At 41.9% G+C, this 27,325-nt stretch overlaps 2 long non-coding RNA genes and 1 pseudogene across 3 annotated transcripts; all 3 read left to right on the forward strand.

Annotated features, from left to right (window-relative positions):
• LOC116573607 overlaps nucleotides 1-27,325 on the forward strand; it is a 922,392-nt pseudogene that overhangs the window by 77,569 nt on the left and 817,498 nt on the right.
• Nucleotides 135-21,724, forward strand: LOC116573482. Of its 2 annotated transcripts, none has more exons than XR_004278820.1 (3): nucleotides 135-166; nucleotides 20,692-20,853; nucleotides 21,522-21,724. It is a non-coding gene; the product is annotated as an uncharacterized LOC116573482 (long non-coding RNA). The 2 variants fall into 2 exon arrangements; XR_004278821.1 differs by lacking the exon at nucleotides 135-166 and adding an exon at nucleotides 20,249-20,266.
• LOC116573486 lies at nucleotides 21,840-22,839 on the forward strand. Its single transcript, XR_004278826.1, has 2 exons — nucleotides 21,840-21,913; nucleotides 22,672-22,839. It is a non-coding gene; the product is annotated as an uncharacterized LOC116573486 (long non-coding RNA).

The following is a 27,325-nucleotide window of genomic DNA, read 5'->3' on the forward strand; positions in this document are numbered from 1 at the left end:
GGAGGGGGGGTGGGGTTATGGACATTGGGGAGTGTATGTGCTATGGTGAGTGCTGTGAAGTGTGTAAACCTGGCAATTCACAGACCTGTACCCCTGGGGATAAAAATATATTATATGTTTGGGCGCCTGGGTGGCTCAGTGGGTTAAGCCGCTGCCTTCGGCTCAGGTCATGATCCCAGGGTCCTGGGATCGAGTCCCGCATCGGGCTCTCTGCTCAGCAGGGAGCCTGCTTCCTCCTCTCTCTCTGCCTGCCTCTCTGTCTACTTGTAATCTCTGTCTGTCAAATAAACAAATAAAATCTTAAAAATATATATATATATATATATAATATGTTTATAAAAAATTAAAAATTAAAAAAATTGTTTTAAATATTGAATGCATATGTGAAAGAATAAGCTTCAAAAATATGTAACTTGTGATATATAATTTAAAAAAACAATTTAATTCCACCCAACCAATCAATCATCCAAGTCAATCAGTCTTTTGTCCCACCATGCCAGTGACCCCCATCCATACTGTTCACCAAACTTACAGTCCTCTCCAGGGCCAACAGCAGATACACATGTGCCTGTATGCCCAAGCACAACCAGGCTGGCCCAAGAGAAGGAAAAGGCCCCTAGAACCCTGGCATAATGATTCTGAAGCATACTGGGGCCTAAACTACATATATATTCCTCCTTGCAAAAAGTGAACCAAACTCCTCTTTTAGCTTTGCTGATAGATTTGTTTCTTATATCCATTACAGCCTGTTGTATATACCAGTTAGAGTGCAAAATTTTAAATTCTTTCCTAAAAACATACACATATCCAAAATGTTACCATGATTAATAATTTACTTCCATAGATATTCTCCACATAATTTAAACTAAAAATTAACAGTGGCCTAGAGAGACACTGTTGGTTTCCCTCCAGCCCCCCACCCCACCGATTCCCACAATCAGACTTTTCCTCTTCCTAACAGAGCACCTATCTGCACAGAGTCATGTCCTTTCGGGAGGCTGGCCTGTCCCTGGCCCTAGGAGGGAAGACCTGATGCTGCTGAGCAAATTACAGTGCCAACACACCTCTTGCCAGTGATAGGTTTAGGCTCAAGCCTGTGACCTAACACTTCAATAAGAAATGGGAAGAATTATGATGGAGATGTATGGAAAAGATTCATTGTTTTTAAAGAGACACAAAGAAGAAGAATTTCTTCCGTTTCTGCCTCTGGATGTTGTTCTTTCTGGGTGCAATTCTTGTAAGGGCTGCAGGCATTTTGCCACCTTGAAGACAAGACTACCACACTGAGGACACTAAGGATGGCAAGACAGGGAGGCAGAGCAGGTCTGAGCTGTTAACATCACAGAACTGCCGAATGAATTAGCTGTCTCAGGGCTCATCCTAGCTTGGGGCTGCTTTTATAGGAGGGAAAAAAAAAAAAAAAACTTGTCATTGCATTTCGGGTTTCTTTTTTTTTTCTTTTTTTTTTTTTTAAGATTTTATTTATTTATCAGAGAGAGAGAGGGGAGAGCGAGCAACAGGCAGACAGAATGGCAGGCAGAGGCAGAGGGAGAAGCGGGCTCCCCGCCGAGCAAGGAGCCCGATGTGGGACTCGATCCCAGGACGCTGGGATCATGACCTGAGCTGAAGGCAGCTGCCCAACCAACTGAGCCACCCAGTCATCCCGGGTTTCTTTTACCTGCATCCAAAAACATCCTTGTAAACACTGAAATAAAACCTGACAGTTGAACAGGAAACAATTATCGGTTATGACTGAAGGAGTTGTAAAAGATAGCCATCCTAAGAAAATGAATTATTTTCATATCTTTATATTTAGAAGGTAAACAAGATGTAGAAAATAAAATTCTTACAAGTCAGGAAGATATTAACTCTTTGTAATCCAGAACTGGCAATCCACATGTAAAAGTCATTCTATATAAAGACAGAACCCAATTGCCTAGTGCTAAAGTTTTAAAAAGTAGAGCTGCTTTATTTAAATATTTTGACATACATTTCTCAAATATAGGATCCTAACATGTTCTTTTTAACTAATAGGGAGTACCAATATAACACACAACATAAATATATACCAATGATATACAATGTTTAAGTCAAATGTGCTTCATATACATTTTAATATATCTATACCTTCAGTAGGATCAAGTTTCATCACACTTTTTTTAAGATTTTATTTATTTATCAGAGAGAGAGAGAGGGGGAGAGAGCGAGCACAGGCAGAAGGAGAAGCAGGCTCCCTGCCGAGCAAGGAGCCAGATTTGGGACTCAATCCCAGGACGCTGGGATCATGACCCAAGCCGAAGGCAGCTGCTTAAACAACTGAGCCACCCAGGCATCCCATCACACTTTTAAGTCAATGCAAAATTGTTTCTGCTTCTCTTTATCTGAATTGGGGCTAGCCTATAGTACAGTCAAAACCACTTATCAGGGAGTCACTGATAGAAATAAAACAACAGATAAAGCAGAAGCTAGCTGGTAACCACTACCTTCACCCATCTCCAGCAACTAAGGAAGTAGAAAAGTGATGATGAGGGCAGAGAGAGCCATCTTACTTACGTCAAATAATTATTAATTATAGTAATGGCTTACAAAAGAGCTTTGATTATATTAACTTAATTAAACCTCTAGTAGCCATAGGAAGCAGGTACCATCCTTAGGGTGAGTGGAAGGTCAGAGAGGTTAGGTTAGACTTGAACCCAAGCAGTCAGGATCCCACACTGCTCTGCCATATCAGTATTAACAGGAAGTAATTGAGGAGGTACGGGGAAGTATAACTGGAAAATGATTTTTTAAAGATTTTATTGATTCATTTGAGAGAGAGAGAAAATATGAGAAAGAGACAGGGACAGAGACAGAGAGACAGAGAATAGGAGTGGGGGAGGGGAAGAGGGAGAGGGGAGGAAGACTCCTTGCTAAGCAGGGAGCCTGACACAGGGCTGAATCCCAGGACTCTGAGATCATGATCTGAGCTGAAGTTAGATGCTTAATCAACTGAGCCACCCAGGTGCCCAAAAACATGATTTTTTTAAAATCATAAAGATCTGGTAGAAGTCACAGAACTAAAGAGTTGCTAAATCTAAAAGTGGACTGACCCAGACGTTGGTTTATTTAGGACACCAAAGTCAGCTTGCACATGGAATGACCTTCTCCTGGACAGGTTACAAAGGTGCTCTTTCCCCCAAAGAACCTCAGCAAAGGCTGAAATGGCCTTCCCCAAAGCCTTCTCTTTACCTCTGGAAATCCATCACAATGTCCCCCCAGCCCGCCAGCAGCTATAAACACAGCCCACTGCATTCCTTACAGACAAAGCCAAAGGCCTCTGGTCACCAGGCAGCCTCTTCTCACTCCCAGGCCTCAATCTGCTAGCAGCATGGGAAAGCCAGAAACCCACAACCTGAGGAATGGGTGGCAGATCATTTGTTATAGGAGTCTAGCAGAACATAAGAAAGCCATTTAAGTATTAGGTAAGTCTTCACTTACTGATGTGGAAAAATGGCCAAGAAATGTTAAGTCAAAAGTCTGGGGTTAGGGGTGTCTGGGTGGCTCAGTGGGTTAAAGCCTCTGCCTTTGGCTCGGGTCATGATCCCAGGATCCTGGGATCGAGTCCTGCATTGGGCTCTCTGCTCAGCAGGGAGCCTGCTTCCTCCTCTCTCTCTGCCTGCCTCTCTGCCTACTTCTGATCTCTGTCTGTCAAATAAATAAATAAAATCTTAAAAAAAAAAAGTCTAGGGTTAGACTCTGCCTAATGACCATTCAGGTTAAACTGTTGTTTCTGTGTGCTATGCACCCAAGACAGACACAGACAAACAGGGGGAGAGACAGAGAGAGAAGAGGAGGCACATAAGCAAGGGCAAGCATAGAAAACATGCTTACCCAAACTGGAACAATGGACATTAGAAGATTGCAGAATTTGAAGAGCTTTCTCATACTTCAATTATTTTTTTTTTGCTCATTTGTATCATTCCAATGTTTACAATGAGTACATTAAATTTCATAGCCAAAAAAACTATGCACAACAACATGGATGGATCTTGAAGGCTTTATGCTAAATAAAATAAGTCAGATAGAGAAAGACAAATATGTACTCAATGATCTCACCTGTACATGGAGTAGAAAGAAAGAAAGAAAGAAAGAAAGAAAGAAAGAAAGAAAGAAAGAAAGAGAAAGAAACTGACTGATGCATTGGAAGAGAAATCAGATTTGCTGTTACCAGAGAGGGGAAGTAGGGTGGGAGCGGGAACTAACGGAAGGAAAAAAAAAAAAAAAGTCACTAGAGTGTTATGGAGAGATATTTTTTCAGACATTTTTCAAAGCCTAATTCCTATAACAAAGGAAAGAACAACTCAGCAAACACAACATCAAACTATAATGTTCTCCAAACCTGTCTTACTCTTTAAAACTGAAGTACATTCAAGACACAAACAATATATTAAATAGTATTTTCACCAATACCAAAATGCCCCCTAAAGCAAATAACTTAAATTTCTTCTGTCCAACACTGTAATAGAACTGTTACAACACATATATTGTAGGTAATACCTTGTAATGGCCCGTTTGGTATCTTTAGTGAAAGCTGTGTTTCTCTAATTGTCATTTACCAAAAGGTGCAGAAAAATAACAGAGCCAGGAAGAAAGAAATTATCTCTACCCAGCCACTCAATAACTTGCACTGACCCAGAGTCAAGCACATGTGTGACACCCCTGAATGGAAAAGATGACATTACCAATCATGACAAGTTCATATACAAGACCTGGTGGCCTTAACACACATTCAGTCATGTTTCTTCATTCTGTGTAAACCTGGCACCAACAAGCAACTTCCAGAATACAATCTCCATCAGGTATTCCATCGGCTAGCAACAATGGTTTATAAAAATCAGGTCTTCTCAGGTTATACTGAAAATAGAGATCAAGAGTCAGAGATCAAGACTCCCTTGGGTCTTTGCATTAAGAAACACAATATAAAGTACAAATGGGGCCCTAATTTAGCAGGTTCCTGAAATGAAGCCAAGCATTGGCTTCTATTGGCAATCATCTATATAGATAAATTAATATTACCCTGACCAATCAATATTTTCCTGCACTCATTCTTTTATAGCAGCTGGAAGATCTATCTCCATTTTTTGTCAACATCAGGGGTATTTTTTTGAGGTAGAGAGAGAGAGAGAGAGAGCCAAAGAGAGGAGGGGAGTGGGAGCAGAAGCAGTGGGAGAGGGTGAGAGAGAAAATTTTGCAGGTTCCATACCCAGCATGGAGCCTGACACAGGGCTCAATCTCACAACCCTGAAATCATGACCTAAGCCAAAATCAAGAGTCAGATGCTTCACTGACTGAGCCACCCAGACATGGCAGGGGTACTATCTAATATATCTGCTTCTTGCCTCTTATTGATATTTGGGGTAACATAGCAAGCCCGCCTCCATACTGTTACAAGCCTGGGCTGCTGTGTGGGCCCCGTTACAAGGCCCACGGCAGTCTAGCTTTCCTGTCCCATGGGTTACAGCCAGCTTGTCTTCTCATCAATGCTCACTGCCACAGTAAGGACAGACACAGACCATGTGTGCCCAACTTCTGCAAAACCTGCTCCTGCTATGGATTCCATGGCTACTCACTTCTCTTCTCCAGCACCACTTTTTTCCCTTACCTCTTCCCTTTTCTGTCTCCAGTCACTGCTCAGCATTGGCGCCAAGAATCAGACTTTTTATAAAGCAAATCAAAAGAAAAGGAAGGCGTTCTTTACAAAGAAAGATCCTGAAGGTCAACTCAGGTCACTCCGCTGCTCATCCACCCCCTGGGGCTTCCCATCTCACCCTTCAAAAATAAAATAAAATAAAATAAACCCAAGTCCTCAGTGAGACCTACAAGCCCCACCTGGTCCTACCCTTTCCTCGTCCACCCCCATCTCCTCCAACTCTATTGACTTCCCTTAGATTATCAAGCGTATTGATGACTCAGAGTCTTTACATTTACAATTCCCTCTGTTTGGAACACTACTCCCATAAATAATCCAAAACTGTTCCCTGCTCAATCCAGTTCTTGACACTAAACCCCTCTTCAGGGAGGCCTTCCCTGACCCTGCTATCTAGATCAGCATACACACTCCCCAATCAAGCTTCATTTTCCTATAATCATTACCTGAAACTATACATTTATTTGTTATTTGTTTATTGTCCATCTGCCCTAATAGACTGAAAATCTCATGAAACTGGAGCTTCATTTGGCCCACAGCAAGCCTTCAGTGTCTACTTGCAGAATGGCTTCAAAAAAGTGTATACTATCTAACATAGAGCTCAAAGAGTGGGAAATCCATTTATTAAAAGGTAAACCATTACTTCCCTCCAATTAGATAAATCCCCCACTATAACTCCCACAGTTTTAAGTAAAATTTATAAAATGTCATGTAAGATTTTCTCAGTGACCTAGGATTATCAACACAAAAGTCAATGCTCTCTTGATACACATGGGCATGAGCAGAGATATGAGCAGTACTGTTTTATGTGAGAATGTATCAGAATGCCTTTCCAGAACTACTTTCTCAGGAATATATGAGCCAGAATGAGATTCAGTCTCTAGGAACAGGGCAAATAATATGCAGGCCAGCTAATCAGAGTATACCATCTCCTACAGGAACAGGTCCATGACCCAAGGAAAGCCAATCAGTGTGGTCTCAAGACCTGGAGCTTAGAGGGGCCACACTCTTCTCAAGGGTCACTAGTTTTCAGGGACCATCTCTCCTGCACCTGGTAGAGACTGCCTGACAATGGGGCGGAAGCACAGAAAAGAAACAAACACAGAGCCAAGAGGGGAAATGAATAATTTTCACCAACAGGGAGGTCAACAAAGAGAGTGGACGTGAGAATGGGTGGGTGTCTTGGACTCCACTTACATCCCTGTCAACAGTCATACATACTTAAAGCCAAATGTACCCCTGGAATAGTCCTGTGTATCATTAAATCCCCTCCTTTTGAAGTCAGACTTTCTGCCACTTACAACCAAGAATCTTCACTCATACAAATATGCTCAACATATACAGCTAACCCTTGAACAATGCAGGGACTAGGGGTGACTATTCGCTCCATTTAACTTTTGACTCCCCCAAATCTTAACTCATAACAGCCTGTTGACCAGAAGCCTCACTGATAACATAAACAATTAACACATATTTTGTATACATGTAATATGCACATGGTATGCTGTATTCTTACAATAAAGTAAGATAGAGAAAAGAAAATGTTATTAAGAAAATCATAAGGAAGATAAAATACATTTACATTTCTGTAGTGTTATTTAAAAAAAAAATCACATAAAAGTGGACCCATGCAGTTGAAACCCATTGTTCAAGGATCAACTGTACTATCACTTGGGTGGAACACAATAATTTTAAAAAGAAAAAAAAAATCCCCCAACTGGTTAAACACACACACAAGTAGTTGCCAGGGCTGGAGGGAGGAAAGAACAGAGACTGCTTCCTGGGTACAGGGTTTTCTGTTGGAGTGATGAAAATGTTCTGGAACTAGATAGAGGTGTGATGATTACACAGTACTATAAATGTAGAACATTTACAGCCAGTGAATTATTCACTTTAAAATTATTAATTTTATATTATGTTAAATTTACCTCAATAAACAAAATTTTAATTGTGAAAACAATGCTGCAATGCATTTTTAATCACCTTTAAGTGTACCTGTCATCATTTCCTAGAAAAGGAAATTAAGCTAAATGATATGTACAGTTTTAGCATATTAGCACATACTAAAAAATTACTTTCCAGAGAGATTATACTAAATTAGAATTCTATCAAAGGTATATTGGAAAGAAAACACAGATAACCAAGAGGAATCATTAAGGGAAAAAATACACGCCAGGCACCTTGTTGGTTCAGTGGGTTAAGCCTCTGCTTAGGTCATGACCTCAGGGCCCAGATCAAGCTCTGCATCTGGCTTTCTGCTCAGCAGGGAGGCTGCTTCCCCCCTCTCTCAGCTTGCCTCTCTGCCTACTTGTGATCTCTCTTTCTCTCTCTCTCTCTCAAATAAATAAAATGTCTTAAGGGGCGCCTGGGTGGTTCAGTGGGTTAAAGTCTCTGCCTTCAGCTCAAGTCATGATCCCAGAGTCCTGGGATCTACCCCACATCTGGCTCTCTGCTCAGCAGGGAGCCTGCTTCCCTTCCTCTCTCTCTCTGCCTGCCTCTCTGCGTACTTGTGATCTCTGTCTGTCAAATAAATAAATCTTTTAAAAAAAAAGTCTTAACACACACACACACACACACACACACACCAGCAACTTTGCTAAAATAATAGGTAAATACATTCTTATTTGTAAGTTTATATATCCTAGAAAACTGAAGTGACATTTAAAACACTGCTTCTTATCATTTCTTCATTTGTGACATATATATGTATAATTTAAACATTTGTTCTAATTTTTCCTGTTAATATATAGGGCTCTCTATGTGCTGAGGATATACTATATCCTGTCCTATAAATTTCAAATATTTTTCCAGGTCATTCTTTACTTTTCACTTCAGTTAAAATGATATGTCTGCTTGTGCACATATTTATTTTAGGCACAGAAAGAGAGGATCAGAACCATTCTCTCCAAAATAAACAGCTGCAATATGACACAAACACACACTCGCAAGATATTATTTTACCTCTAACCCAAAGTTCAGCATAAGCTCTACTACAACAAGCCCAAATAAACCAAACACATCCTTCTCTTATCAGACATAAAATCCATGGAAAATGGAGGTTTACACTGTTTGTCCAGGAAATATGACCGTATAGAAATAAAACACATTAATCCCTTTCAGAAGTTGTAAAGAAGCAACATATGTCACTGTTCCCCTCTCTTCCATGCTGTCTTAAAAATACTACAAAAGATCTCATTAAAAGAATTTTTCCCAGTTAGAACCAGTCCTTTTGGAGGGACAGTGACTCCGTTTCAGTTGCTGTATATTTAAAATTTTACAAGAGCATCTCTGCAATTTGGTTTCCATGAAAGAAGCCTCACCCAAGCCTATCCTTCCCAACAGCCCTCTGGTCCGGCTGCCCCTCTCCTCTGACCTCTTTGCCCAACCTCTTCTCCCTTTTGTCCACACTTCGTCCTCTCTTACAGCTCTTCTCCTTGGGGTTAGAGGGGTGGGTGTGATAATGACTGCATGTACACAAGGGAGAAGGTCCGGGGACTCTTTCAGGAGACCTTAATTCCCAGTCTCAAATCACTACTTTAACAATGGGAACACTGGCTTGTGAAAACAATCATTGGGGCAGGAAGGCTTTTAGAAATTTTTCAAAATATCAGGTAGCTGTTACTCTCCCAGAGACTTACACACGACTATTTGGAAATCACGTTTTGGGGTTTGCTTTTTAAATAGTTGCTAATTATAGACTTGGATTGTAAGCTCTGGCAACCCCAACACTGGGTATAGCACCTGGAACATATTCTGTCTGAATAAAAAATACCTGCTAAATGAACAAAAGGACCATGGAGCCAGCCGCCTCGATTCAAACCCTGCCTCTGTCACTTACCAGCTATGTCATCCTGGACAAGATTCTTAACCTCTCTGGATCTCATCCATAAAATGAGGAGAATATTACCTACCTTATTTGGAGGATTACCTGAATTAATTCACGTAAAAGTATTTCTGGCAGTGTTGGACACATGGAAAATGCTGATTAAATGCTAATTATTATGATTACAAATAAAGAAGTATGTTACCAAAACGAATCAGATGAACAAGAAGCTCATCAAGATCTCAGTGTATTTATCATCTATGAGGAAACATCCAGCAGATACAAAGCCAAAGGCCATAAATGCCAAACACAAAGTTCAAAATGCCATGGGAATTCTGAGGCAATATCATCTCAGAGCAGGGGGATAAAGAAAGTTGATGTGGAAAATGTAGTGTCCTCATGCTGTCTCCTGAAAGGGTTTTAGATGGTAGGATGGACACCTCTGGGGAAAGGGATGGTGTGTCAGTTTGGGCTCCCTGAGAAGGAGACACCAAGACAGCATTACACGTGTAGGAGATTTATTGGGGGAACTGGCTGTTACGGGGGAAAGGGAGAGACCTGAGATGGCATGGGGAGGTTGAACCACAATGTGGGTCTGACCCCCTGTGAAGGAGACAGGGAAGGAAGGAGGGCTGGAAGAAAGGATCTCAGACTCCCAACTCAGTCCAAAGAGGCTCTTGACCAACCCATTGGGTGTCGTCAAGCCAGAGTCACCCTTCAGAGGCATCTGGATCTTGCATGAGTGGACCACAGTAGTATCCCCACTTGCTCAGTAACTGCAAGTAGCTGAAGAGAAGCTCAGCTTTGGCTAAGAAGTGGTGGTGAATCCAGAGGGCAGCAGCTGGAGACATCAGTCAGTCATGATCCCCAAAACAGAGGCTTAAGTGATACATTCTCATGGTCCCACAGTGGGGCACAGGCAGTGTCACTAGTAACTATTTGTCCTTGAAACCCTGGTTGACGTTCAGTGAATATGTGCCATCACTTAAAATCAAATGCAAGACAATATCATAGGGCTCCTTATCTTTTTAGGCTAAAGCACAGTTGCAATAGTAAAATGAAATATTTACTGTTAAAATACCTTTCAAATGTGGGTTCAGTTTCTAAAATAATACAAAAGACATAAAAATGGTAATGAAATCTCTCTTTTATAAAAATCACAGTTAAAAACTTGAAATGGACATTCAGAACTACGTCAGAAACAAAGTTTGACTAAGAATCTGAAAGGTAAGTCCTTTCTGAACTGGTAGCTTCAGGCAGCATATTGATCCAATGAGAATATAAGAAAACACTGCAAAAGGGCAAGGTGCCACACGAATATGTATAATCCCAAGACAGCTTATGTGAGGTGAAGTGACATTCAAGGCAAAAATGGAGAAGATCAAAATTACCCTTAGCCACTAGAGCCACACCCAGCAGGACAGATGGTCCCACAGAGGAGAGGCATGAAGGAAAGGAGACCATTGAGAACACAGCACTTCCCTGGGCCCACCCACGGCACTTGGGGACACATAGTCACTGAGGGGAAGGCCAAACAATATATGCACTCCCTAACTGTCCTTGTTTTACATATATATACATTTCCTGGCTTCTGGCCAATTACTGAATACAGAAGTTAAATGCATTTATGAGAGTGTTCCCCCAAAGAACAACAATAATCAGTTACAGGACTTACTGATTACAGTAATTCCTTTGTTTTAAGGCATGGGAGAGGGAACAAGACACCCTTAGTCCCTATTACTACACGGGCAAGAAAACTGGCTCAGTAGCCAGGTCTACCTCTTACCTTCACAGAGAAAACAGAAGCCAGGGCAAGAGAGCTCCCTCCACATCTAGGACCCCATTCTTAGTTGCTCCAAGTGGCCTTAGAGGAAGTGATGTCCCACTTGTCAAGCCTGATCTGCTCGACACCTTTCATCCCACTGAAGCCCTCACCTTTGTCCATCATTTGTATTCCCCTTCTCTGCACTGCATCTTCAATTTTGCTCTTTCATTAGTTCCTTCTTCTACACATATATAAGATCAATTGGCTCAGCTCTTAGAAAGAGCACACCCACACATACCCACCCACCCACCCATCCTTGACCTGGTATTTCCTCCCTCTCTTTCTGGCATATGAATCTGTATTCTTTCCATTTCAAGACCCAGAACTATGACTCAAGCTAGCTGAGGCAAAAACAGGGTGTTACTGGCACCTGCAACCGAGAAACTCAGAGTTGGAGTTGGCACAGACACAGCCGGACCTCTCCGCACACAAAGGGTCTGCTGCACTCCTCTCACCCTCCATCTCTCTGCCCTCCTTCCCTCTCATTATGGATTCCATTTGAGGTAGGTTCCCTCCACGCTGGGGAAATATGAACGCTGGCAGCCCATGCTACACCCTCAGGGTTTGCAATCCAAAAGGGCAGCCCATGATACACTCTCAGGGTTTGCAATCCAAAAGGTGGGAGCTCACACTCCCGGGCACTCATGCTTCAAATCTCAGAAAGTCTAAGAATCTTGGGCCAATCATCAAGGGGGCAAAACCGAATCTGGCCCCTGCCCTCTACTTAGGTCTTCCTGGCTCCCAAGAACTACCACACCACAGGATAAAAGCCAAAGGACACTTAACTCCATGGTGGCCACACCATTGCCTTCACACAAGTTCCTATCTCTGCAATTCCCTCATCCCCAATCTGTCCCCCAGGAAAACACCATATTCATCACTCCAAATACACCTCAGACCACATCTCCCTCAGGAAGCACTGGCAACCTCTCCAAGGGGCATAGGTTCTGGGATTCTGCCCTATGAATATCTGAATACACAGCCCTCCCGAGCAGATAGACAGACAGATAGACACACACACACACACACTCACACACACACACACACTCATACACTTATGAGAAAATGTGTATGGAACTGAAATTTCTTTTAAATCTGAAGAGAGCATAATTGTCTACTACTTTTATATATTACAGTAGAGTAACGTATTCCTCCTTTAAAAAAAACTTAAAGGTTGATATCCAGGATCTATAATGAACTCCTCAAACTCAACACACACAAAACAGACAATCATATCAAAAAAATGGGCAGAAGATATGGACAGACACTTCTCCAAAGAAGACATACAAATGGCTATCAGACACATGAGAAAATGTTCATCATCACTAGCCATCAGGGAGATTCAACTTAAAACTACATTGAGATACCATCTTACACCAGTTAGAATGTCCAAAATTAGCAAGACAGGAAACAACATGTGTTGGAGAGGATGCGGAGAAAGGGGAACTCTCTTCCAGTGTTGGTGGGAGTGCAAGTTGGTGCAGCCTCTTTGCAGAACAGTGTGGAGATTCCTCAAGAAATTAAAAATAGAACTTCCCTATGACCCTGCAATTGCACTCCTGGGTATTTACCCCAAAGATACAGATGTTGTGAAAAGAAGGGCCATCTGTACCCCAATGTTTATAGCAGCAATGGCCACAGTCGCCAAACTGTGGAAAGAACCAAGATGCCCTTCAACGGACGAATGGATCAGGAAAATGTGGTCCATATACACTATGGAGTATTATGCCTCCATCAGAAAGGATGAATACCCAACTTTTGTAGCCACATGGATGGGACTGGAAGAGATTATGCTAAGTGAAATCAGTCAAGCAGAGAGAGTCCATTATCATATGGTTTCACTTATTTGTGGAGCATAACAAATAGCATGGAGGACATGGGGAGTTAGAGAGGAGAAGGGAGTTGGGGGAAATTGGAAGGGGAGGTGAACCATGAGAGACTATGGACTCTGAAAAACAATCTGAGGGTTTTGAAGGGGCGGGGGGTGGGAGGTCGGGGTACCAGGTGGTGGGTATTATAGAGGGCCCAGATTGCATGGAGCACTGGGTGTGGTGCAAAAATAATGAATACTGTTATGCTGATAATAAAAAATAAATTAAAAAAACTTAAAATTTAAATAGAATCAATTTGCCATTTTGAAAGACAATTTTTAAAAAATGAACAACTATCTACAGTTTTATCTGTAGAAAGGTCAGTATTCTAAACAGCTAGTAAAATGATCCATGCCCACTTACAAGTAAAACACCAACAAAATCAAAATACAAGGTAAAAAAAGTTTACATCAAAATATTCTGGACCTATCAATTAACTCTCTTCTCAGAATAAAAGGAGGAAGTCAGCCTTTTTAAGTTGTCCCAAACAAATCATCTGAGTTCCATTGGACTTTTATCCTCTGTTCATACTTCTCTCATCAGAAGTCCAGACATTCCCGAGCCCTAGAGGCAGGGAGTAGTGTATTTCTGATACACACATCTGTGTCCAAAGTTCATCTCAAGTTCCTGAGGCTACAAATATAAAATGTTGGTAACTGATGAAAAATTAGGAAAGTGAGCATTATGGCGACGTGACTTTACTTCAAACAAGGTTAAATGAGAGAGACAAAACAAAGACATCCTGAAGAGCCTGAAATTACACCTTGGGCTTTGCTCTGGTTGTAGAATGTCCTTTGGCACTAACCTCCATGCGAATATTTTACCACCGGCTCAGCCTGCCCAAGGCCCAGAAAGGCCAATAAACAGGAAAACACAAAGGGAGTCTTTTTATCTTCTGACATCCTGAAATCAAATATAGCCTCCCTAGAAGTCTCTAGTCTCCCTAGAGATATAAGTCTCCCTAGAATATAAGTCTCCCTAGATGAATCTAGTAAAACAGACTAGGAAGAGAACAGCACAAGTCCAAGCAATATTTTTGGGAGACATGCAAAAACACTAGGGCTTTTGTTTCTATGTTAATATCCAGTGTGGTGGGTAAATATATTTTCTGATATATAAATATGCTTTTGGGTCAGATAACTAGCAGAGGTACAACACGGTCTTTAGAATCAGGAATCCCAGCTCTGCCGCTAACTGACTGGGTGCTGACAGACAAGCAGTTAAGCTCACTGAGCCTCAGTTTCTGTACCCTCTCAGTGGAGGGTAGGAACACTGCCTACATCAGAGGTTGTGGGAAGATGTGATGGAACCAGGATGAAAATAAACAACAATACCATAGCTTTCTACCCTACTATTATGTTCCAGACCCCCCGTCCCACAATCTCCCAGACATCTCCACTTGGATCTTGCCCTTTTCTCAAAATCAATGCCCTAACACCAAATTCGTCTTTCCCTATCATTAGCCAGGATCCCCCCTTAACTCCTCTGGCCCTCCTCCCGACACTCCCATTCTCCAAGATGCCTCCCTCCAATGATCAAATTACACCAATGTGTCTATTGCTAGTCGGACTACAGTGCACATGGTAGTCAATCCTTGCTGCTAGTAGGCTCACTGGGAGCAACATTTAGGAAATGAGACTGAGTCTCAGTCAACTGAGAACTGAACTGAAACTCAGTCAACTGAGTCATAAACATGTTCAAATTCAGTAATTTGACTTCAGTGGAATCTGTCCTAAGGAAATGACACAAAATAGAGACAAAGCTGCTTCCCAAGATGCTTAAAGCAGTATTATTCAGATCAGAGAAAAAAAGAAAGAGAGAGTGAAAGGAAGGAAACAATTCAGCCATCCAGGAAATGGTAAGCTAACTTACAGCACACAGTTTCAACAAATGTTTGTAGTTAATAAAAATGAGAGGAAAATGCAAATAATAAAATAACTTTAAAAGGCAACATTTAAAATTGTAAGCGAGGGGCTCCTGGGTGGCTCAGTGGGTCAAAGCCTCTGCCTTCAGTTCAGGTCATGATCACAGGGTCCTGAGATCGAGCCCCAGGGTCCTCTCTGCTGAGCAGAGAGCCCAATGTGGGCTGAACAGAGAGCCTGCCTCCCCCTCTCTCTCTGCCTGCCTCTCTGCCTACTTGTGATCTCTCTCTGTCAAATAAATGATTTTATTTATTTATTTGACAGAGAAAGATCACAAGTAGGCAGAGAGACAGGCGGAGAGAGGAAGGGACGCAAGCTCCCTGCTGAGCAGAGAGCCCTATATGGGGCTCGATCCTAGGACCTGAGATCAGGACCTGAGCTGAAGGCAGAGGCCCAACCCACTGAGCCACCCAGGCACCCCAATAAATAAAATCTTTTTTAAAAAAATTGTAAGCAAACTTGTCCCTATCTAAAGTAACAAATGCTTAAAAGGAAATAGACCCAAACGGTCCATTTTACTCCATCAATATATAGAGAGCATTTGTGAGAGACTCCTCTCCACTCTGGTTCCAAATATTGGGACCAAGCCCCAATGTCACTCGATTTGCCTTGACTGAGGCCTCTTCTCCCAGATCTCTTCTGCTTCAGACTGATCACTCCTCACCTGACTTCAAAACACTTGTTTCATTACTTAACTGAGACAATCACTAGTTCCCACTGCCTTGGCCCTTTGAAATCCCACTCCTCTTCTCCATTCACGGAGTATCTTCTTTCAGACCCTTGTCATTTGTCTCTTCTTTCTCTGCCAGCAGGGTCACCCCTACCATCACCACTCACCCCCAATCCAATTTTCTGGCCCTGCTGACAGCCAGGCAGCTCTCAATTCTTATCATTTGACTTGCTAAGCATTCTTCAAGAGGGCCCTCCCATCTGCAAAGTCAAATAGGAGCTTCCAACTCAGACAAACAACACCTTTTGTGATCTGACCCCCAAACTGCCTCAGCTTCTGCCAGTCAGGCTGTCACTCCTCTCCCCCTACCAAGATCCCCCAGTCCAACTCACTGTCCTGTCCCTACCCCTGGCCTACATACCACTCTAGTCACATATCTGACACTGTGAACACCCTCAGGGCAAGAATTCTACCACTCCTTCTCATGACCAGTGTTACCCTGGGACTCCCTTACTGGACAGGAGGAAGGAGCAGGCAGGTGTACTTCACCTTTCTCCATCATTGCCATGTGTATTTCCACTACCAGGTTCCATCTCCCCTTGCTTGGAACTGCCTTCCTGCTGCGCTTCCCAAATGCTAACCTTGCTCTGTCCCAAATGCAGCCACTAGCCACATACAGCTACTGAGCCCTTAAAATGCAGCTAGTGTAAATTGAGACATGCAAGAAGTGTCCAACACACACTGGATTTCAAAGACTTGATATGAAAAACAGAACACACAAAAAAATAATGTTTTATATTGGTTACCTGTTGATATAATACAAACTAGAGCTGTGGGATTCAATAAAATGCATTATTAAAATTAATGTCACCTCTTTCTTTTTACTTTCTGAAATGTGGCTTGTAAGAATTTTGAAGTTACACATGTGGATCAGTAGTCTAGACACCCTTCAAGGGACCAGCATGAGGAAAACCTTCCTCAAAAGGCCCTTCTGTTTGTACCACTCTTCATGATCTTTTCTGACCCTTTGTAATCCTAAAATGGAGTCCAACATAGAAGCCACTATCTAATTACATGCCATACTATATGCTTCCTGGTACATCATTCTTCTTGCTACATCAATACCATTTATAGATGGGTATTTGTAGTAGGGACTCAACCTTTAATTAAACATGGCATCTTTGCTGGAATAAGATAGCAATGCACAGAATTTTTTTGGTTTATCTTTTGTTTTGTTGACTCATTTACTCTCCCACTGATGATTTCAACAATGCAGGGAGAACTGGAAGTCAGGGGATCTAATGGCTCTTCGGTCTACCTGTAACTAACACACTGCATATAGGCCATGTGCACATAGATCCACGGCTTGGCCCTTTGCTAGGTCTATCTGGTCCTCAGTCTCCACCCTTGTAAAATAATATTAATGGTATCAGGCCAATCTACAATACACAGTCAGATTAAAGTAGCTAAATAAGTTCTAACTGGAATGAGAACTACTCTACTTTCCACAGTTCGTTGGGTGTCTCGCAGTTGTGTTGTCTTTAACACAGACTAATTTTTAGAAAGAGAGAACAAATTTACAGCAACTATCCAAATACCAGGGGTGGTGTGGGAAAGTACCTATCAAAATACTTTTCCTAGTCTGTTCATGATGGAGGGCCAGTAATAGGAGAGGAAACTATTACATGCCTGCTGCAAGCTGTAGTCATTTATACCTTCTACTCACAACAAATTTTACAAAGTAGACATGACCATACCCATCTGACAGAGTAAAGAAACTGAGGTTCAAAGACAGGCTAAGTAACCAGCCAAATTGATGTTGCCAACGACTGGAAATCCAGGTCAGTGGTATCATCTTTGTAAAAAAGAACATCTTTATTATTGCTTAATGACAAAATATGTGAAAATCAAGAGTATTAAAAGAAATATGCAAATAAAAATACAACAATAATGTCTATTCATTTCCTTCAGTAGTTTTCTTCCTCTTGGCTATCTCTTGTCTTTCAGGTCAAGAGGCCATTTTTTTTCCCTAAGTTGACTTTTTCTTTAAGTAGCAAACAAATAGGGTATATGATGTGCTAGGTACTAGTCCATGAATGTACTGTATTTCTTTAACATCTTTAAACCACAGTTGTTGGCCAGAGTTTATGTGAGACATTATCACTAGAAGTCTTCAGACATATTTGCAAAAATGTAGTCCCTATGGGTAAGACTGCAGCCAGAAAGGACACTGGGTCATTCCACAAACAAATGCATCCACAAAAAACAGCCTCATATCAAAGAACCTGCCTGTGTTACAAACTGAGGTCATCATGAGCTCAATGAAGTGAAAAAAGAAAGTTCCTCAAAATAAAATACTGCACCTTAAAGTGAAACCACAATTACACAGTCTCGAAAATGAACTACTTTCTCAGACTGGTAACAAGGTACTGTGCATCTCTAAGAAGCCAAACTCATCTAGGTTTAATTGATTTGGCCTTTACAAAATGGAGCCAACATAATCCTGCAGACTTGGACAGAACAAAAGTTCAAATTCTCTACTACAGAAACAGTCCCAGAGTATCAAATATGTTCCTTTATCAAGTGTCCCTGCAGTAATATTTATCAGTCACTAGAACTCTGCACAGTGCAACCTGTGTGAGCATGAGATTTTACTACAGGGAAGAGACAGGTCAGTTTACCAAGGACACCACACTTCACTTTCTCAACTCTTGAAAACTAATCTCTCGCAACAGTAAGTAATTAATTTGCATTCATTCCAAACTGAACGAGATAGTGTAAACCTCAAGGAATCTGAGATTTTAAATAACCTCACTGGGAACCGTGTGTGTGTGTGTGTGTGTGTGTGTGTCCTCTGAGGTACTTCACAGGGTATAAAAAGAAATAATTAGCAACTTTCAATCTCATGAACAAGATCTTTATTTAAAATTCTCACATATAAAATGAATTCTTTTATGTCTTATTTCCTCAAGTGTGTTTTTCCCCTCATTTTAAGAATAAAAAAGACATCCAGAGGAAACAAGGTGTCCTTTTCTCAGCCTCCAGAAACACTAGGGACAGCACAGGTAGCACAAGTGTTTGGTCTAAACAAAAGTTAAGACTAAGTAGGGAAGAAAATGGAAAACAGAACACAGCCTAGCAAAGCAGCCAGAGATCACATGCAGCAGGTGACAGGAAGCCTTGCGGACACTTCACAGCCACCAGGATGAGCTTCATCCCAGGTCCCTGCAGGCCCCCTGGGCTCCACAGAACCTCCACCCAGCAGTCCACAAAAGCGAAAGGCGGCCAAGAACTCTCACTGTCATCCTGGCAAGAAAGAAGCAGCAGCCTCCTTGAACCCAGAAAAGCCACCCCTCCCTCCACAAAGAGGAGGAGCCCCCTTCACACCAACCACACAAGGAAGCCCAAGCGGCCGACCCAAAATAAAAATAAGAGGAGCGTGGGAAGATAGATGACAGCTCAATTAAATTTATCCTGGGAGCACTGGGAGGCTCCATCTCTCTGAAGACTCCAGCTCAAAAGTAAAACTAAAATTTAAGGGGAGGGAGCCCACAGAAGAGAGGACAGTTCAGTTAAGTCTGGGCTGGGAACTCTTGGAGACTCTACTTCAGGTGTCAGAGTCAGAAATAAAAATTAAAAAACGAGAGGGGGCGGTGTCAGTTTATTTTGTGTGTGAGTGTGTGTGCGTGTGTGTCTGTGTAGCACCTGGAGTGCAGGATTTGCCAGGGAGAGGAAAATGGCGGCTCCGCCGGCCTTGAGGTGACCAAGCTCAAATCCGGGGTGAGTTTACGTCCTGGGCGACAGGGCAGAGTCCGAGGCCAGACTGCCCGCAGTCGGGAACAATGCTGGGCCCTGGAAATGAGGGTCTCACTCCACCCCCACGCCCCTCCTCATGCCGTCGGCATCCCAGCCCCCATCCTCCCCCGGCCCACATCAGGGCAGGAACGCCTGAACCCGGGGTCCCAGAGCGGCCCTCACCCAGCAGCGCCCACAGGTGCTTCAGGCGCGTCAGCCCGTCCTTCTCGGGGTCCAGCACCTTCTGGGTGGACTTCTTCGCAACCCCGTGGCTCCTTCCAGGGAATGTCCCGCCGCTGCTGGAAACCGCCCGCTGGCAGGGCAGGGGCGCCTGCGCCTTGTGAATAACCGCATAGGATCCGGGTCCCTGTTGCGCGGACCCCTAGCCAACCGCCGGTGGCCACACCCATTGCCTGCGCCGCAGCCGCCGCAGCCACCGCAGCCGCCTCAGCAGAGGCTCTGGGGAGGAGGGGCGGGGCGGGTACTGCGAAATCCAGGGGCACAAAGGCAGTGTCCACGCAGAATCCTCGCTGCACTGCCAGAGATGCGAGTCAGCCCTTCGGATGCGAGCGCAGCCCACTTGGACCTGCCAACGGAGGCGCTAGTTCGCGGGCCGGCTCTGAGCTCCTTCTTCCTCCTTCCAAGGCAGTGGGTGTCAAGGCCTCTCGGGAAATGTAGTTGTTTAGGGGGCGAGGTGCAGGGACTTACCTTCCCAGAGTTCCCAAGTTGCTGGACAGCACCCGCCTGCCCCCTCCAGGAAGAGGCCCAGAGTTCCAACCCTTCATTCCTTGCTCTGGGCCACCAGCCCATTTTCCTCTAGTGCAACGTGAACCACAAGATCATGTCAGTAAGAAAAAGTCAAGGATTTAAAATGCAAACTATTGGGGTGCCTGGGTGGCTCAGTGGGTAAGCCGCTGCCTTTGGCTCAGGTCATGATCTCAGGGTCCTGGGATCGAGTCCCGCCTCCGGCTCTCTGCTCAGGAGGGAGCCTGCTTCCCTCTCTCTCTCTGCCTGCCTCTCCATCTACTTGTGATTTCCCTCTGTCAAATAAATACATAAAATCTTTAAAATACAAACTACTTTTCCTTTTGACTTCTAGGATTCACACAAAGGAGGCAGTCCGAGTCCCTTTGACCAAACTAAAATCAGAGCTCCAGCTTCACACGAACATCAGTGGCTTTGGCAGCAGGAAGAGCATCCCTAGACTCTGCGTGAGGAGTCCAGCCGGTACACTTGGTTCCTGGGATCCAGCTTCACTGGGGTATGAAGTAGCCTTGCCTAGAGGGCTCCTCAGGCTCTTGTCTCTTGCTTTGTAGGAAGTGCACCTACCTTCCCTGTGGTGTGCAAGGTCCCACAGCAATCCAGTAGCAGAACCAGAAATAGAACCTGAGGGACCTGACTCTCAGGCTGGTATGCTTTTGCAGATTAGGTGCCTGAAACCTGGAACAAAACTTTGAAAAGGAAAATGGCCTGGAGATTTCTTACAAGAGATCTGTAGGATTATTTACTGGCCTCTCGATCCTCTGACGCTCCAAATGTGGACATTTGAGCGAGTACTTAAGCTGGCTCCTTAAAATCATGGGCTTTCCATACAATTGGAGCATCATTTTTCTCATTCAAGGGAACCTGTACCTTGGGGAGAAACCCAAGAGATATGAAATAGCTTTGTATTCTCATAATTAGCATAATATTTGACCTCCAGAAGCACTTGTTAAAAGTTTATTACAGAAAATGGAATAAGAGCTAGTTCTATAGAAATATAGAAAGCCTCTAACAATGAGAAGAAATGTGTTTGCATGCCTGGATGATAGAAATGTCCATATCCGAATCCAAAGAACATGGGATTGCAACTATTTCTTAGAAAAAGGAAATCATCTTCGATGATCTGGGTGGTCCCTAAATCTAATGACTGTCTTATATTTATATAAGACAGAAGAGGAAAATACATAGAGAAGGCCATGTGAAAATGGAGGCAGAGATTGGAGTCATGTAGCCATAAGCCAAGTGATCCTGGAGCCACCAGAAGCTAGAAGAAACAAGGAAGGATTCTGTCAGGGGGTTGTCCAGAGGGAGCACCAACACCTTGATTTTAGACTTCTGAACTTAAGAAATCAGGAAATAAATGTCTGTTATTTTAAGCCACCTTGTTTGTGGTACTTTGTTGTAGCAGCCCTGGAAAATGAATACCACCAGATGCTGGAGACAACCCAGTGTGACTGTCTAGCGAGATCAGAATGACCAATATTGATTATAAGACCTTAAATAAATAAACATTCAAGAATCCATAATGATACTCAAAAGAATGCTTTGTCATGTCCTAGGTGGGTGTTTCCAGTAGAAAACATACGTGTACTTTTGACGATTTGGAGCAGGGTTGGGTTTTTGTTTGTTTGCTTTTGTTTTTGTTTTTAGCTTATTTATTTGAAAGAGAGAGTGAGAGAAGGAGAAGGGGTGGGTAAAGGGAGAGGGATGGGGCAGAGGGAGAAGAAGAATCAGTCTCCCTGCTGAGCAGGGAGCCCCATCTTGTCTCTAGGCTGATTATCATCCAAGGACCCTGGGATCAGGACTTGAGCTGAAGGCACTTGCTTAATGGACTAAGTCACCCAGGTCCCCCTGGGTGGGTATTTTTTTTTTAAAGAAGAGAAAGTGAGAGCCCCAGATGACTAAGACCCTTTCTCAGTAACAAATGGGGAACCTGATCTGAACTGGCTATGTGTTTCACGATTCTAACCAGGGAAGAGTGCAGGGATTTAGAGCTTTATAATTCCCCCCCATACGTCACATACCAGAAAGGATCATGTTTTCCTGATGACAGAAAATTGAATTCACGTCTTCAGGAAGACAGAGCCCAAGAAACCAGGACTGAGTGAGGGAAATGAGAGACCAAAAGGTCCCAAAGAATGAGAGAAACACTTATCAATTCTTGATGTTGTCTGCAGGAGAATTTCAGATTTTTGTTCTGTTTTGTTTTTGTATCCAATTTACATATATTCAAACCAACACATATTTACTGAAAAAGTCATACCATTAAACTGTGATGACTATAGTTTTCTAATTCCCATTCTTTTCTATTTTGCAGAAAATTGTTGTTTCAAGGGCCATGTGGAAACTGCAACTCCTGCCATTATTGATGTTAAATATTTATCAAACAATCCTACCATTCCTCATTGTTGGGCTTATACCCAGCACAGGGTCAGGGTCAGCAATCAATCACTATTTGTGGAATAAACAAAATAATTCATTTCTTTGTTAATATCTCCATGAGCATTATTAAGGAATGTTGTTTAGTACAATGTTTTCAATTTAACTAATGTGTTATGAATCCAAATGTTAAAACCCTACCCTTCTTCCCTCAGAAATCTTTCTAAAATATAAAGAGACCTCCCTGTCTTCTTAAAGAGCTTATTCACTGTTTATGAAACCACAATCTGCCCCACCCATCCACTGTGATTCCCTTCAACTCCTCTTACAGGGTTGTTGCTACCAGACACAAAGGAGAAATGCCTAATAGATCTTCCCCATCTAATTTTAACCATTTCTTGACCCCAAATTAAGTCTCTGCTATCAGAGATCATTTGTTTACCTTTTGAACATCCATATTGGAATGTTTCTATATGTTTAGAACTGCCAGTTCTAAGTTTCCAGATAATCTAAAGGTTAAGGTATTTTACTTTCTAGTTGTCACTCATCAGAGTTTTTCAGTTTGGAAGGATTTGGGGTTTCTTCAGGTTGACTAAATTATCCTGTGCCTGCACATCAGTCCTAGTTGTCATGATTATTCTATTAATTTTAATATGTGTGAAAATTTAACTTTTTGATGCAAATTTTCTTATCAGATAAGCTCATTGTGCCTGTCCTCAGAAGTAAGATCTTTTTGTATGCTAGACGCACTGTGGATCTTCATTTGGATATTGCCACAGAGAGCCAGCCCCAGTGAACTTCTGTGACATAGACTATTTTTATTGATCTTTGCATTCTTATTTTCTTAAAAAGGAAAGCATTGATGTAATAAATTAATTTTTTATATCAACTCTTACCCTAAAATTTTGAATTCATTCAATGTGTATCCTGTGCCCCTGAGAATCCGCATCTATCTAAAATTCCTAAGAAAAGAAGGATGCCCCTCCCTAAGAATGAAGTGCCAGCTCAACACCTAAGAAACAAGAAACCCAATGTCCTTGTTTTCCAGATGCTATATTACTGTAGACACCAAAAACATGTTTTTCTCCTCCAGAAAGATTTCCAAATAGTCTTTTCTTTCCAAATATCTGTTAAATGAGGAGATTTAATACTTTGAACTTGATTATAAATCATTTTATATGAGAATTTCACTTCAGGACAGACTTGAAAAAGTTTTCAAAAATATGCTAGCCATTTTGATATGTCTGATGGACACTTAATATCAAAGAAATGCTTTAAGGGGAAAAAACCTAATCACTTTTCTAAATTTACTCAAGCAAATATCTTTGCAGCTGTGCATTTCAATCACAATGTCATCTGCTTTGGATATATTTTCTTTTCTTTTCTTTTCTTTTCTTTTCTTTTCTTTTCTTTTCTTTTCTTTTCTTTTCTTTTCTTTTTAACATCAGAACAGTATTAACATTTCAGTAGTAAATCCTGGTAACACATCCACATTACAAAAATGTAAGGCCAGGGATGCCTGGGTGGCTCAGTTGGTTAAGCAGCTGCCTTTGGCTCAGGTAATGATCCCAGCGTCCTGGGATCGAGTCCCACATCGGGCTTCTTGCTCAGCAGGGAGCCTGCTTCTCCCTCTACCTCTGCCTGACATTCTGTCTGCCTGTGCTCACTCTCTTCCCCCCAATCTGATAAATAAATAAATTCTTTAAAAAAAATGTAAGGCCATAACCTTTTGTGAATTCAAAAAATTGTCTTTGAATGATAACGTCAGAAAAATAAAGAATCATGGAAACTCTCTAGATAGTAAATCCAACTTGCGTAGAAGGACGATGTACAAAGGCTGGAGAGAGATAAAGTTTCATAGGTGAGAAGCCTGTGAAAATGTGCTCATGACATCAAAAGACAAATGGTATCAGAATGGATAAAAAAACAAAAGCCATCAATATGCTGTCTACAAGGAAGTCATTTTAGGCCCAAAGTCACCTCTGGATTTAAGGTGAGGGGGTGGAAAACAATTTACCATGCTTGTGGACATCAAAGGAAAGCTGGGGTGTCAAACCTTATATCAGATCCATTCGATTTTGAGCCAAAGAGTATAATAAGAGATGAGGAAGGACATTATATCATATTCAAAAAGTCTGTCCAACAAGAAGATCTAACAATTTTAGAATTTTTTTTATTTGACAGAGAAATCACAAGTAGGCAGAGAGGCAGGCAGAGAGATGGGGGGGGGGGGAGCAGGCTCCCTGATGAGGAGAGTGCCTGGTGTGGGGCTGGATCCCAGGACTCTGAGATCATGACCTGAGCCAAAGGCAGACGCTTAACTCATTGAGCCACCCAGGTTCCCCGAATATCTAACAATTTAAAAAATCTGTGCCCCTAACATGGGAGCAGCCAACTATATAAACCAATTAATAACAAAATCAAAGAAACACATCAACAATAATACAATAATAGAAGGGGACTTTAACATTCCCCTCACTGAAATGGGTAGATCATCCAAGCAAAAGATCAACAAAGAAATAAAGGCCTTAAATGACCAACTGGAACAGATGGACATCACAGATGTATTCAGAACATTACACCCCAAAGCAACAGAATACACATTCTTCTCCAGTGCACATGGAATATTCTCCAGAATAGATCACATCCTGGCTCATAAATCAGGTTTCAACCAGTATCAAAAGACTGGGGTCATTTCCTGCATATTTTCAGAACACAATGGTCTGAGCTAGAACTCAGTCTCAAGAGGAAATTTGGAAAGACCCCAAATACATGGAGATGAAAGAGCATCCTTTAAAGAATGAATGAGTTAACCAGAAAATTAAAGAAGAATTGAAAAAATCCATGGAAACAAATGATAACGAAAACACAACACTTAGAAATCTGTGGAGCACAGCAAAGGCAGTCCTAATAGGAAAATATACAGCAGTACAAGCCTTTCCCAAGAAACAAGAAAGATCTCAAATACACAACCTATCCATACACCTAAAGAAGCTGGAGAAAGAACAACAAAGAAAGCCTAAACCCAACAGGAGAAGAGAAATAATAAATATCAGAGCATAAGTCAATGAAATAGAAACAAACAAACAAACAAAAATAGAACAAAACAATAAAACTAGGTTCTTGAAACAATAAAACAATAAAACTTTGGTTCCTTGTAAGAATTAATAAGATTGGGGCACTGGGTGTCTCGGTGGGTTAAAGCCTCCACCTTCAGCTCAGGTCGTGATCCCAGGGTCCTGGGATTGAACCCCGCATTGGGCTCTCTGCTCAGCAGGGAGCCTGTTTTCCCTTCCTCTCTCTCTGCCTGCCTCTCTGGCTACTTGTGATCTCTGTCTGTCAAATAAATAAATAAAAGCTTTAAAAAAATTAATAAGATTGATAAACTCCTGGCCAGACTTATCAAAAAGAAAAGAGAAAGAGCTCAAATAAATTAAATCATGAATGAAAGAGGAGAGATCGCAACCAACACCAAAGAAATACAAACAATTATAAGAACATATTATGAGCAAATATATGCCAGCAAATTTGACAATCTGGAAGAAATCGATGCATTCCTAGAGATGTATAAACTACCACAGTTGAACCAGGAAGAAATAGAAAACTGGAGCAGACCCATAACCAGTAAGGAGATTGAAGCAGTCATCAAAAATCTCCCAACAAACAAGAGCCCAGGGCTAGACGTCTTCCCAGCGGAATTCTACCAAACATTTAAAGAAGAATTAATTCCTATTCTCCTGAAACTGTTCCAAAAAATAGAAATGGAATGAAAATTTCCAAACTCATTTTATGAGGCCAGCATCACCTTGATCCCAAAACCAGACAAAGATCTCATCAAAAAAGAGAATTACAAACCAATATCCTTGATGAACACAGATGCAAAAATTCTCACCAAAATACTAGCCAATAGTATCCAACAGTATTTTAAAAGGATTATTCACCATGCCAACTGCCTGGTTGCAACAGGGCTGCAAGGTTGGTTAGATATCCGCAAATCAATTAATGTGATACAGTACATTAATAAAAGAATGAACAAGAACCATATGTTAACCTCAATATCATCAAAGCCGTCTATGAAAAATCCACCGTGAATATCATTCTCAATGGAGAAAAACTGAAAGCTTTTTCACTAAGGTCAGGAACACAGCAGGGATATCCATTATCATCACTGCTATTCAACATAGTACTAGCAGTCCAAACTTTAGCAATCAGGCAACAAAAAGAAACTAAAGGCATCCAAATCCAAAGAAGAAGTTGATTATCACTCTTCACAGATGATATGATAGTATTTGTGGAAAACCCAAAAGGCTCCACTCCAAATCTGCTAGAACTTGTACAAGAATTCAGTTAAGTGTCAGGATATAAAATCAATGCGCAGAAATCAGTTGCATGTCTCTACACCAACAACAGGACAGAAGAAAGAAAAATTAAGGAGTCAATCTCATTTACAGTTGCACCCCAAACCATAAGATACCTAGGAATAAACCAAACCAAAGAGGCAAGGACTCTATACTCAGAAAACTATAAAGTACTCATGATAGAAATTGAGACAAAGAAAGGGAAAAATGTCCCATGCTCATGGATTGGAAAAA

The sequence above is a fragment of the Mustela erminea genome, chromosome 14, assembly GCF_009829155.1.
Source record: "Mustela erminea isolate mMusErm1 chromosome 14, mMusErm1.Pri, whole genome shotgun sequence".
Taxonomy (NCBI): Eukaryota; Metazoa; Chordata; class Mammalia; order Carnivora; family Mustelidae; genus Mustela; species Mustela erminea.